At 46.2% G+C, this 10071-nt stretch overlaps 1 protein-coding gene across 2 annotated transcripts in view; it reads left to right on the top strand.

The window, feature by feature from the left end:
- DENND5B (DENN domain containing 5B) overlaps positions 1-10071 on the top strand; it is a 198461-nt gene that overhangs the window by 109450 nt on the left and 78940 nt on the right. The gene's annotated exons all lie outside the window — the stretch shown is intronic.

Here is a 10071-nt window from a genome sequence, read left to right as displayed (position 1 = left end):
TATATATATACATATATACACACACACACACAGTGCCTTGCGAAAGTATTCGGCCCCCTTGAACTTTGCGACCTTTTGTCACATTTCAAACCTAAAGATATACAACTGTTTTTTTGTGAAGAATCAACAACAAGTGGGACACAATCATGAAGTGGAACGAAATTTATTGGATATTTCAAACTTTGTTAACAAATAAAAAACTGAAAAATTGGGCATGCAAAATTATTCAGCCCCTTTACTTTCAGTGCAGCAAACTCTCTCCAGAAGTTCAGTGAGGATCTCTGCATTATCCAATGTTGACCTAAATGACTAATGATGATAAATAGAATCCACCTGTGTGTAATCTAGTCTCTGTATAAATGCACCTGCACTGTGATAGTCTCAGAGGTCCGTTTAAAGCGCAGAGAGCATCATGAAGAACAAGAAACTCACCAGGCAGGTGGAGAAGTTTAAAGCCGGATTTGGATACAAAAAGATTTCTCAAGCTTTAAACATCCCAAGGAGCACTTTGCAAGCGATAATATTGAAATGGAAGGAGTATCAGACCACTGCAAATCTACGAAGACCTGGCCGTCCCTCTAAACTTTCAGCTCATACAAGGAGAAGACTGATCAGAGATGCAGCCAAGGGGCCCATGATCATTCTGGATGAACTGCAGAGATCTACAGCTGAGGTGGGAGACTCTTCCATAAAGGCCAGATTTGTGCAGTATACGACCGATTGTTGTCCTATGGACAGAGAGGCAAGAAGAAAGCCATTTCTTAAAGATATCCATAAAAAGTGTCGTTTAAAGTTTGCCACAAGCCACCTGGGAGACACACCAAACATGTGGAAGAAGGTGCTCTGGTCAGATGAAACCAAAATCAAACTTTCTCTGTCGCTCATTGACAGACGTAGTCTTCTTGATTCACAAGAACTGAGTTATGTTGTCTCCGCAGGAGTAGGACTAGGCAGAAAAGAAAAAACGTTCTGGCTCCACCCTAGGGGCAGTCCCAGAGGGTATATCCTCCCTCTCTCTGCTACAAGGCATCAGTTTTTTTCTGTCTAGTCAGGAGTAAGGACCTAAGTTCCTTGCTGGGATCTCTGGTCCTGGCAAGATTTTTTTTTTTAGAAAAAATATTTTTTAGGTAGTTTTTTCTCCAGTGTTTTTTCCTGTGAGATCTTCAAGCAAATACGCCGGACTGGGCGACACCAGTGGTCACCCCAGCCGGCCTACGAGCGCGCGCAGACCATTGCATTGCGCTTGGTCGGCCGCGACACATTCAAGTAAGTATGCGGAGCCGGGCGACGGGCTGGATGTTGAGATCCAGTGGTCACCCCGGTTTCTGCCTACGAGCGCGTGCAGACCAGAGCTCCGCGCTGGGTCGGCCGCGACGGAGTCCCATTGGAGGGACTGACCTTGCGAGTTAAAAGTCTCGCTTGGACGCCAGGAACCAGAGAGTCGAGGCGTCCGGAGTGGTCCACAACCCCCCACCCCGGTGGAGAGGGTATTGTGAAGAAAGGGTGCCTGTCGGTTCGGTATGGTGAGTAAACGTTCCCTTTTTTCCTCGTTATGAGGCAGTATGAATTATGGGCCCCTCCATACATGGTCAGTATCTGTCTGACACTAAAAGTCCCCCTTGTAAATACAGCATGTGTTTGGTGGGAAGTGGACTTGGTTTGAGAGCTAACACTCTACCCAGCAGACTGTAGTATTACAGCAGACATAGGAGGTATAATCCTACCTTAATTGTAGTGTACCTCCTGCAGATCGATAAACCGCCATTTAGCAGAGATGCAGGTGGATGTGCTGGGAAAAACGATTTCGGCAGTCCGCCGCCATTTTGCCGTAGACCGGGTGCATGAATGTCCTCAGGTCACGCCGGCCGCCATGTTTTTGGAGTCTATTGTCTCCTGTATGGGGCGGCCAGGTTTGATGAGCCCAGCTACCTCGTGGAGAGCTGGGAACGCCGGAAGGCGTACACAGGGGGCGGAGCCACGTCCTTCTACCCGGGAAAAGTAACACAGCTCTTTCCAGTCTGTAAAAGACAGACGCTGACTGCAGTTGGTTGGAAACTTCTCTGCATCGGGTGGTGAGCCTTGAGGGTCCCTCTCTCTCTCTGTGGGGATCGAGAAGCAGGTACTCTGAGGGGCGCTATTGCGCTAGGGGGATACACATAAAAAAAAAAAAAGTTTTTGTTTTTTCTGGCAGAGGTGTCCTGAATTAACATGGACCCTGCCACTCATGTATCTCCACCGGATCCCCTCGAGGTGTCTGCAGGATCCTCCAGCACCCCACTGACGGTTGAATCATTGTCAGCTATTATGGAAACTTTTGTGTCCCGGGTGGAAGTGGCTTGTCAGGGACAGGGCGCAAGAAAGCGACCCCCGCCTAACCCCTTATTATCTGAAACTTCGGATTCAGAATCTGAGCCTATTTCTGTAGTTGCAGGTACTTCATCTGGGATTGGTGTCTCGGGTACTGTCTCTTCAGACAGTGAGGAGGATGTTTCGGCATCAGCCATAGCCCGAGAGGAAGCGTTGGTAAACGCACTCATTGTATCTGTTCAAGAAACCTTAAGATTACAGGGTATTCCGTCGGAAATAGCTGAAACTGAAATCCCCTTTGGGACTAAAAAACGCATCAAAGTAGCAAAGGTTTTTCCATTGCCCAAATGTTTTGGCAATCCAATCAAAGAAGAATGGAGTCTGCCAAAACGCACTTCTGCTATTTCTAAACGCATTAACAGGCGTTTTCCGCTTGAGGAAAACCTCATTAAGAAATGGACAGAACCACCTGTGGTGGATTCACCAATTGCTAGATTGAATAAAGCCACGGTTATTCCTTTAGAAGACGCCCCGTCTTTTAAAGATCCAGTGGATCGCAAGATAGAAGCTATGTCTCGCACCATGTTTTCCTTGATTGGATCAGCTTTCAGACCAATAATTGCTATTGGACTGGTTTCACAGACTGTAACTGAATGGACCAAGTGGTTGCGCCGGGACTTAGAAGAAGTCCCTCAGGCGGTATCAGATTTGTTGGAACAAATGATACAGGGGTTACAGTTTGTGTGTGATGCGGCGTTAGACGCCACTCCATTATTGGCGCGAGCATCAGTTTTCAGCAGTGGTTCTCAGGCGTACACTGTGGCTAAAAGGTTGGTTAGCCGACCAAGGTTCCAAAAAAGCATTGGCTAATATCCCCTTTTTAGGAGAGCGTCTATTTGGAGCCAACTTAGATGAGATCATTAAGGATCTCACAGGAGGAAAGAGCACCTTTTTACCGCAAAATGTTAAAGGTAAAGGACCTCGTCAAAGACGAGGGCCTTCTTTCTCTGCTCACAAAAAGTTTTTTCGTCCCGCTGGTAAAAAAATTAAGTCCTCCAAAGCTCCTTCAGGGGGCTTCAGGGGACGTTGGTCGGGCAAGCAAAAGCCCGCCCCCTCCAGACCTGAAGATAAATCGTCCAAAGCCTGAAGGTGCACCCCCACCCATAACTGGGGTGGGGGGACGTCTTCGCCGGTTCCCGGATCCATGGCTTTCCAGAATCCCGGACAAGTGGGTTTGCAAAGTCATAAGGTCAGGGTACAAGATCGAGTTTCGATCTCTCCCACCGGCGCGATTCTTACCTTCCAATATCTGACTATCCCCGGATCGTCTAGAAGATCTGCGGAGAGCAGTCACGGATTTACTACAACAAGGAGTGGTAGTCCACGTTCCTTGGACAGAACGTTTTCAGGGGTTTTATTCAAACCTATTTACAATACCCAGGAAAGAGGGCAAAGTGCGTCCAATTCTGGACTTAAGGGCACTCAATTCCTTTCTCAACATAAGAAAATTCAAGATGGAATCCATTCGCACAGTAGCAGCCTTCCTGCATCCAGGGGATGTCCTAGCGTCCATAGACATCAAGGACGCCTATCTTCACATTCCCATTTTCGCAGGACATCAGCGGTTTCTACGCTTTTCCGTAGAAGAGAACCACTATCAGTTTGTGGCGTTACCTTTCGGTCTCGCCACGGCTCCTCGGGTCTTCACGAAGGTGTTGGCCCCAATGTTGGCACTACTGCGCAAAAGAGGCATATCGATTCTAGGTTACCTAGACGATCTCCTGCTTCATGCAGAGTCTCCTCAGACCCTGCTACAAAACATAGAAATTACTATGATTACTTTACAGGAATTCGGGTGGCTGGTGAACCAGCAAAAGTCATTTCTGGTTCCCACCCAGAAGCTCGAATATCTGGGTCTAATTCTAGACACAGTCAGGACAAGAGTTTTCCTTCCGGTAGGGAAACTCCGGAAGATTCAATTAGCAGTCCAGTTGTTACTATCCAACAGCTGGTCTTCTCTTCGGACTTGCATGAGGGTTCTGGAGTTGATGGTGGCTTCCTTCGAAGCAGTCCCATTTGCCCAGTCCCATACCCGAATTCTTCAGCAAGAGATTCTTCTCAGATGGAATCGGAATCCGGAATCCCTGGACAATCGGATCCGATTGAGCAAACAGACCAGAGAGTCTCTGGTCTGGTGGCTTCGGTCTCCGATGCTCAGCCAGGGAAAGTAATTTCTGCCAATATATTGGACGATAGTGACCACGGATGCCAGCCTATCCGGATGGGGAGGAATTCTCGGTCAGTTATCTGTCCAGGGACTTTGGTCCCCGGAAGAATCCAGGTTGCTGATAAATGTATTGGAACTGAGAGCGATCAGACTTTGTCTGATTCACTGGGCCGAGCAGCTCCAGGGCAGCCCGGTTCGGATCCAGTCGGACAACGCCACGGCCGTGGCTTATGTCAATCACCAGGGGGGCACCAAGAGTGTCCGAGCGGCCAAGGAAGTGGCTTGCATTCTTCGCTGGGCGGAACGATTTGTTCCAGCGATCTCTGCGGTGTTCATTCCGGGGGTGGAAAATTGGCAGGCAGATTATCTCAGCCGTCAGACTCTGGATCAGGGGGAATGGTCCCTCCATCCAGAAGTTTTCCACCAGTTGTGCCTACGTTGGGGCACCCCGGATGTGGATCTGTTGGCATCACGATTCAACAGGAAAGTACAGAGATTCGTGGCTCGCTCCCGCGATCCTCTAGCAGAGACCGCAGACGCACTGATCGCCCCGTGGGGGCAATACCAGCTAATGTATGCCTTCCCTCCTCTCGGGTTACTGCCAAGACTTCTTCGCAGGATAGAGGAGGAAGGAATTCCAGTAATCCTGGTAGCTCCGGACTGGCCTCGCCGAGCGTGGTACGCCGACTTGGTCAGACTGGTGGCGGACGTCCCGTGGAGACTTCCTCTCAGGGAGGACCTACTGTCTCAGGGACCGATCTTCCATCCTGCTTTACGATCGCTGGCTTTAACGGCCTGGCTATTGAGACCCAGGTGCTGAAGGACAAGGGTTTGTCAGCTTCAGTTATTCCTACTCTAGTTAAAGCAAGGAAAGCGACTTCCAGAAAGATTTATCATCGCACATGGAAGTCCTACATTGCATGGTGTGAACCTCTGGGGTTCTGTCCACGGTCTTATTCGGTTAGCCGAATATTAGCTTTTCTGCAACAAGGGGTTGAGCAGAAACTGGCCTTGAGTACTATCAAGGGTCAGGTCTCAGCATTAGCTATCTTCTTTCAGAAGCCTTTGGCTACTCATTCCTTGGTGCGGAATTTCATCCAGGGGGTGCGACATCTGGCTCCGCCAGTGCGCGCGCCGTTACCACCCTGGGATCTTAATTTAGTATTGTCGGTTCTTCAGAAACCTCCCTTTGAAGATATTAGGAATCTCCCTCTACCTACGTTGTCCCAGAAGGTGGCCTTCTTGGTGGCTATCACTTCTGCACGCAGGGTGTCAGAACTGGCCGCATTATCTTGTCGTTCCCCATATCTGGTGGTTCATAGAGATAAGGTGGTTCTTCGTCCGAATCCATCCTTCCTACCAAAAGTGGTTTCAGAATTTCATCTGAATGAAGAAATTGTATTACCTTCCCTGTGTCCTAAGCCCAGTCATCCTCGGGAGTTTGCTTTGCACTCCTTGGATGTGGTCCGGGCGATCAGGGTATACTTGAAAACGACAGACTCGTTTCGCAAGACGGATTCACTTTTTGTGGTCCCGGATGGACCCAAAAAGGGGTTGCCTGCATCTGCCGCGACTATTTCCAAATGGATCAGACAGACGGTGGTACAGGCTTATTCTATTAAGGGTCGGGAGCCCCCGTTCCCTGTTATGGCGCACTCCACTCGGGCACTTAGTGCGTCATGGGCCTTTCGCCATCAGGCGTCAGTGGTCCAGGTGTGCAAGGTGGCTACCTGGTCGTCGGTGCATACCTTTACAAAACATTATAAAGTTGATGTAATGGCATCGTCTGATGCCTCGTTTGGCCGCAAGGTTTTGCAGGCCGCCATTTGAGGAGACCAGTGGTCTACCTCGAGGGTTTTTTTCCGTTGGAATTTTTATTTGAGTCTCATTCTTTGTTTATAATGAGCCTTTAAAACTTCTAGTTTGGCACCGGTTGGGCCTTCTAGATTGGATTTTGATTTCTGTCAATCCCACCCCTCATTTGTGGCACTGCTTCTAGATGTCCCAGTTCTTGTGAATCAAGAAGACTTCGTCTGTCAATGAGCGACAGAGAAAATCGGATTTTTGTAAGATCTTACCGTAAAATCCTTTTCTCTTAGCTCATTGACAGACGTAGTACCCGCCCCTCTATCATTGAGTTGGGTTGGGTTAAATTCTCTGTTGCTGCTTTGTGACAGAACTGATGCCTTGTAGCAGAGAGAGGGAGGATATACCCTCTGGGACTGCCCCTAGGGTGGAGCCAGAACGTTTTTTCTTTTCTGCCTAGTCCTACTCCTGCGGAGACAACATAACCCAGTTCTTGTGAATCAAGAAGACTACGTTTGTCAATGAGCTAAGAGAAAAGGATTTTACGGTAAGATCTTACAAAAATCCGATTTTTTGGCAAAAATGCAAAACGTTATGTTTGGTTTAAAAGCAACACAGCTCATCACCCTGAACACACCATCCCCACTGTCAAACATGGTGGTGGCAGCATCATGGTTTGGGCCTGCTTTTCTTCAGCAGGGACAGGGAAGATGGTTAAAATTGATGGGAAGATGGATGGAGCCAAATACAGGACCATTCTGGAAGAAAACCTGATGGAGTCTGCAAAAGACCTGAGACTGGGACGGAGATTTGTCTTCCAACAAGACAATGATCCAAAACATAAAGCAAAATCTACAATGGAATGGTTCACAAACAAACATATCCAGGTGTTAGAATGGCCAAGTCAAAGTCCAGACCTGAATCCAATCGAGAATCTGTGGAAAGAACTGAAAACTGCTGTTCACAAACGCTCTCCATCCAACCTCACTGAGCTCGAGCTCTTTTGCAAGGAGGAATGGGCAACAATTTCAGTCTCTCGATGTGCAAAACTGATAGAGACATACCCCAAGCTGTAATCGCAGCAAGAGGAGGCGCTACAAAGTATTAACTTTAGGGGGCTGAATAATTCTGCACGCTCACTTTTTCAGTTTTTTATTTGTTAAAGTTTGAAATATCCAATTAATTTCGTTCCACTTCATGATTGTGTCCCACTTGTTGTTGTTTCTTCACAAAAAATTACAGTTTTATATCTTTGTTTGAAGCCTGAAATGTGGCAAAAGGTCAGATTTCAGGGTGGCCGAATACTTTCGCAATGCACTGTGTATGTATATATATATATATAATAGTATGTGTGCATAGGGCAGCCATTTGGCACGGGACCTGGTAGCTAGTGGAAATCACTGTAGTAGCAGTCCCTACTACAGTGCTTTCAAGCTTCTACAAGAGAATATGGCATCTATATGTTTCAAGCTGGACCAATGTAAAAATTGTTCATGCCTAAACTTCAGCTTTTAAAGGGACTATTACTTTGGCCATTCAGGACTAATTGACACTGTTTTGCAGAGAGGTCTCCCACCAGTGCTCCTCTATCTTTCTCCTTCCACAACAGATGGCAGTAATACCTGATGCTTCTGGGGATGGGGAGTATGTGAGCTCCTACAATGTGATAATGCCCTTGTCTAAAGCCAGCAATACATGGCTCGAAATTTCGGCTGGTTCAGCAGTAACTAGATGAATTTCGATCCATATATGGGCAGGTTGGTTGTACCGCCCTGTTGGATTTTTGCTGCTCAATCAGCACGGCTAGCTATAGTAGGCAGCACTGATCAGTATGTTCTGAAAGTAGTAAAGTCTCTCCACTGTCAGAAAACAATAGCACAGCGTGGAGGATTCTCCCATTGACGTAGAACATGTGGATGGGGGAATCAAGTCCCTTTTTTTTTTTTTTCCTTGTTTAAGCAGTGGGTTGAATGAAGAAGAAAAAAAAAAAAAAAAAAAAAAAAAAAAAAACCTCCCCTATGTCCAGCCTAAGAGGTACTCACCAGGCCAAAGCACCATTACATACTTGGGAGAATGGCGTCACTGCTATCCATTTGGACCACAGCTGTAATATCCCACCCTCAAGGGTCTATCACAGGTTTTTTTTTTTTCCAGAACCCACCCTCGACTTGCCATAATTTTGGGACCATTAGATAGGTAGATAGCATGTGTGTGAGGGGAGAAGAAGGGAAGATAATGAGACTAAACCAAGGTATTCCACATATTCTTAAGCTGACAAGGCAAACCTACTAACTCTATTGTAAAATTTTGACTTTCCTTCATTAAGTCCTATATCTACAATGTAAAGGGGAATGGTTATGTGCCAATATGCCCATTAATAATGCCATAAATTGTTTCTTCTTTACAGATTATTTAGCTCTGCTCAGATTAACTACTGTTGACATTGAAGCCCCCAAACCCCATGAACTATATGTAGAAGTCAACCAGGCGGCTAGTAATTGTGTGTTTATTGGAAATTAAAATAACTCACTGTTTGATTTTTCTGCCACTTGCATGAGTTTGTGTCCATGTTTTCACTTTGACATTTCTCACATAACTGCAGCCTAAATGCACTGATTTGTTTTAGAACAGGAAAAATGGAGATAATAGACTTGCCTTTGGCAATCATTTCAAAGCATTTTATGACCTGTGTAAAGAAAATAAATGCTATCCTCAGTTTGCCTTGAGCAGCAGCTCCCATTTATGCATGTAAAGCTCAGCTGCAGCCCAAACTTTACCTTTTAGTTTTAAATAAAGTAGGGAATGGATGGAGCTTCTGCTGAGTTGTACTTTCTGATGGCTCTTCTTGGGAGATTCTTCTTGCTTCCTGGTTTCCCTCTCCCACTGTTTGGACAGGAAGACAATTTCTAGACCACAGCATAAAAATCCTAGCAGAGGCTCCAACCCTACCCCACTGCATTCTACAGTAAAAATGAAAAGCTTGCTGCTGCTGAAATTTAAAAGCATGCCTGTAGTCATGCTAAAGACAATTTCTATGCCCCTTTTTCCTGGACTGCCTAACGCTGCTTGTCTTCATCCCTTTATTTTTGGGCTCCATAAGATGTCAGATAGTACTTTATGGTCCCATGTTCTTTTGAAAAAGAGCACCATCAGAGCCTGATTATGTTCTCCAACAGAGCAGGCACCATCCCAACGCCTACCCTACCCCTTGCACCTACCCCACATAATAGTATTTGCTGCATAACACACGTTTTTTGTGTTGAGAGCAGGGGATTGGAACTAAGAATGTGCAAATACTGGCTTTATGCTTAACTATCAGTTTTAGCAGCATTGAGGCCTATGTCAACAGAATTTTGTTTGCATCAGAATTGTTTGCCACCACATACAGGTCTATGGGAAAGCAAAGCACCTTAAAGCAGGTCAGAAGGTCATCAAATGCACCAGTCATTACATTCTAAATCTAAACTATCTCAAAAGCGTCTCAAATGGATGTCTAAAGCAACCATTGCTCATCAACAGAGACCCAAAGCCTGTCAACATAGGCCTAAATAAAGAGGGGGACCTGAAAATCTAATCTGGCACCTAATTGTAGGGGACTCAGTCCAGTATCTTTTGTAGGACTACATGTTTACTTTAAAGTGAACCTGACTTGGTTTACCAAGTATTTAAATAACAGCAGTGCTGAAATTCAGGCACCTAAATTCAGGTCCTAATCAGGATTCAAGAATTAT

The sequence above is a fragment of the Pelophylax lessonae genome, assembly GCF_965119305.1.
Source record: "Pelophylax lessonae genome assembly, chromosome: 4".
NCBI classification, from domain to species: Eukaryota; Metazoa; Chordata; class Amphibia; order Anura; family Ranidae; genus Pelophylax; species Pelophylax lessonae.
The sequence above is the reverse complement of the archived record's forward strand: the minus strand, read 5'-3'. Positions and strand labels throughout refer to the sequence as shown.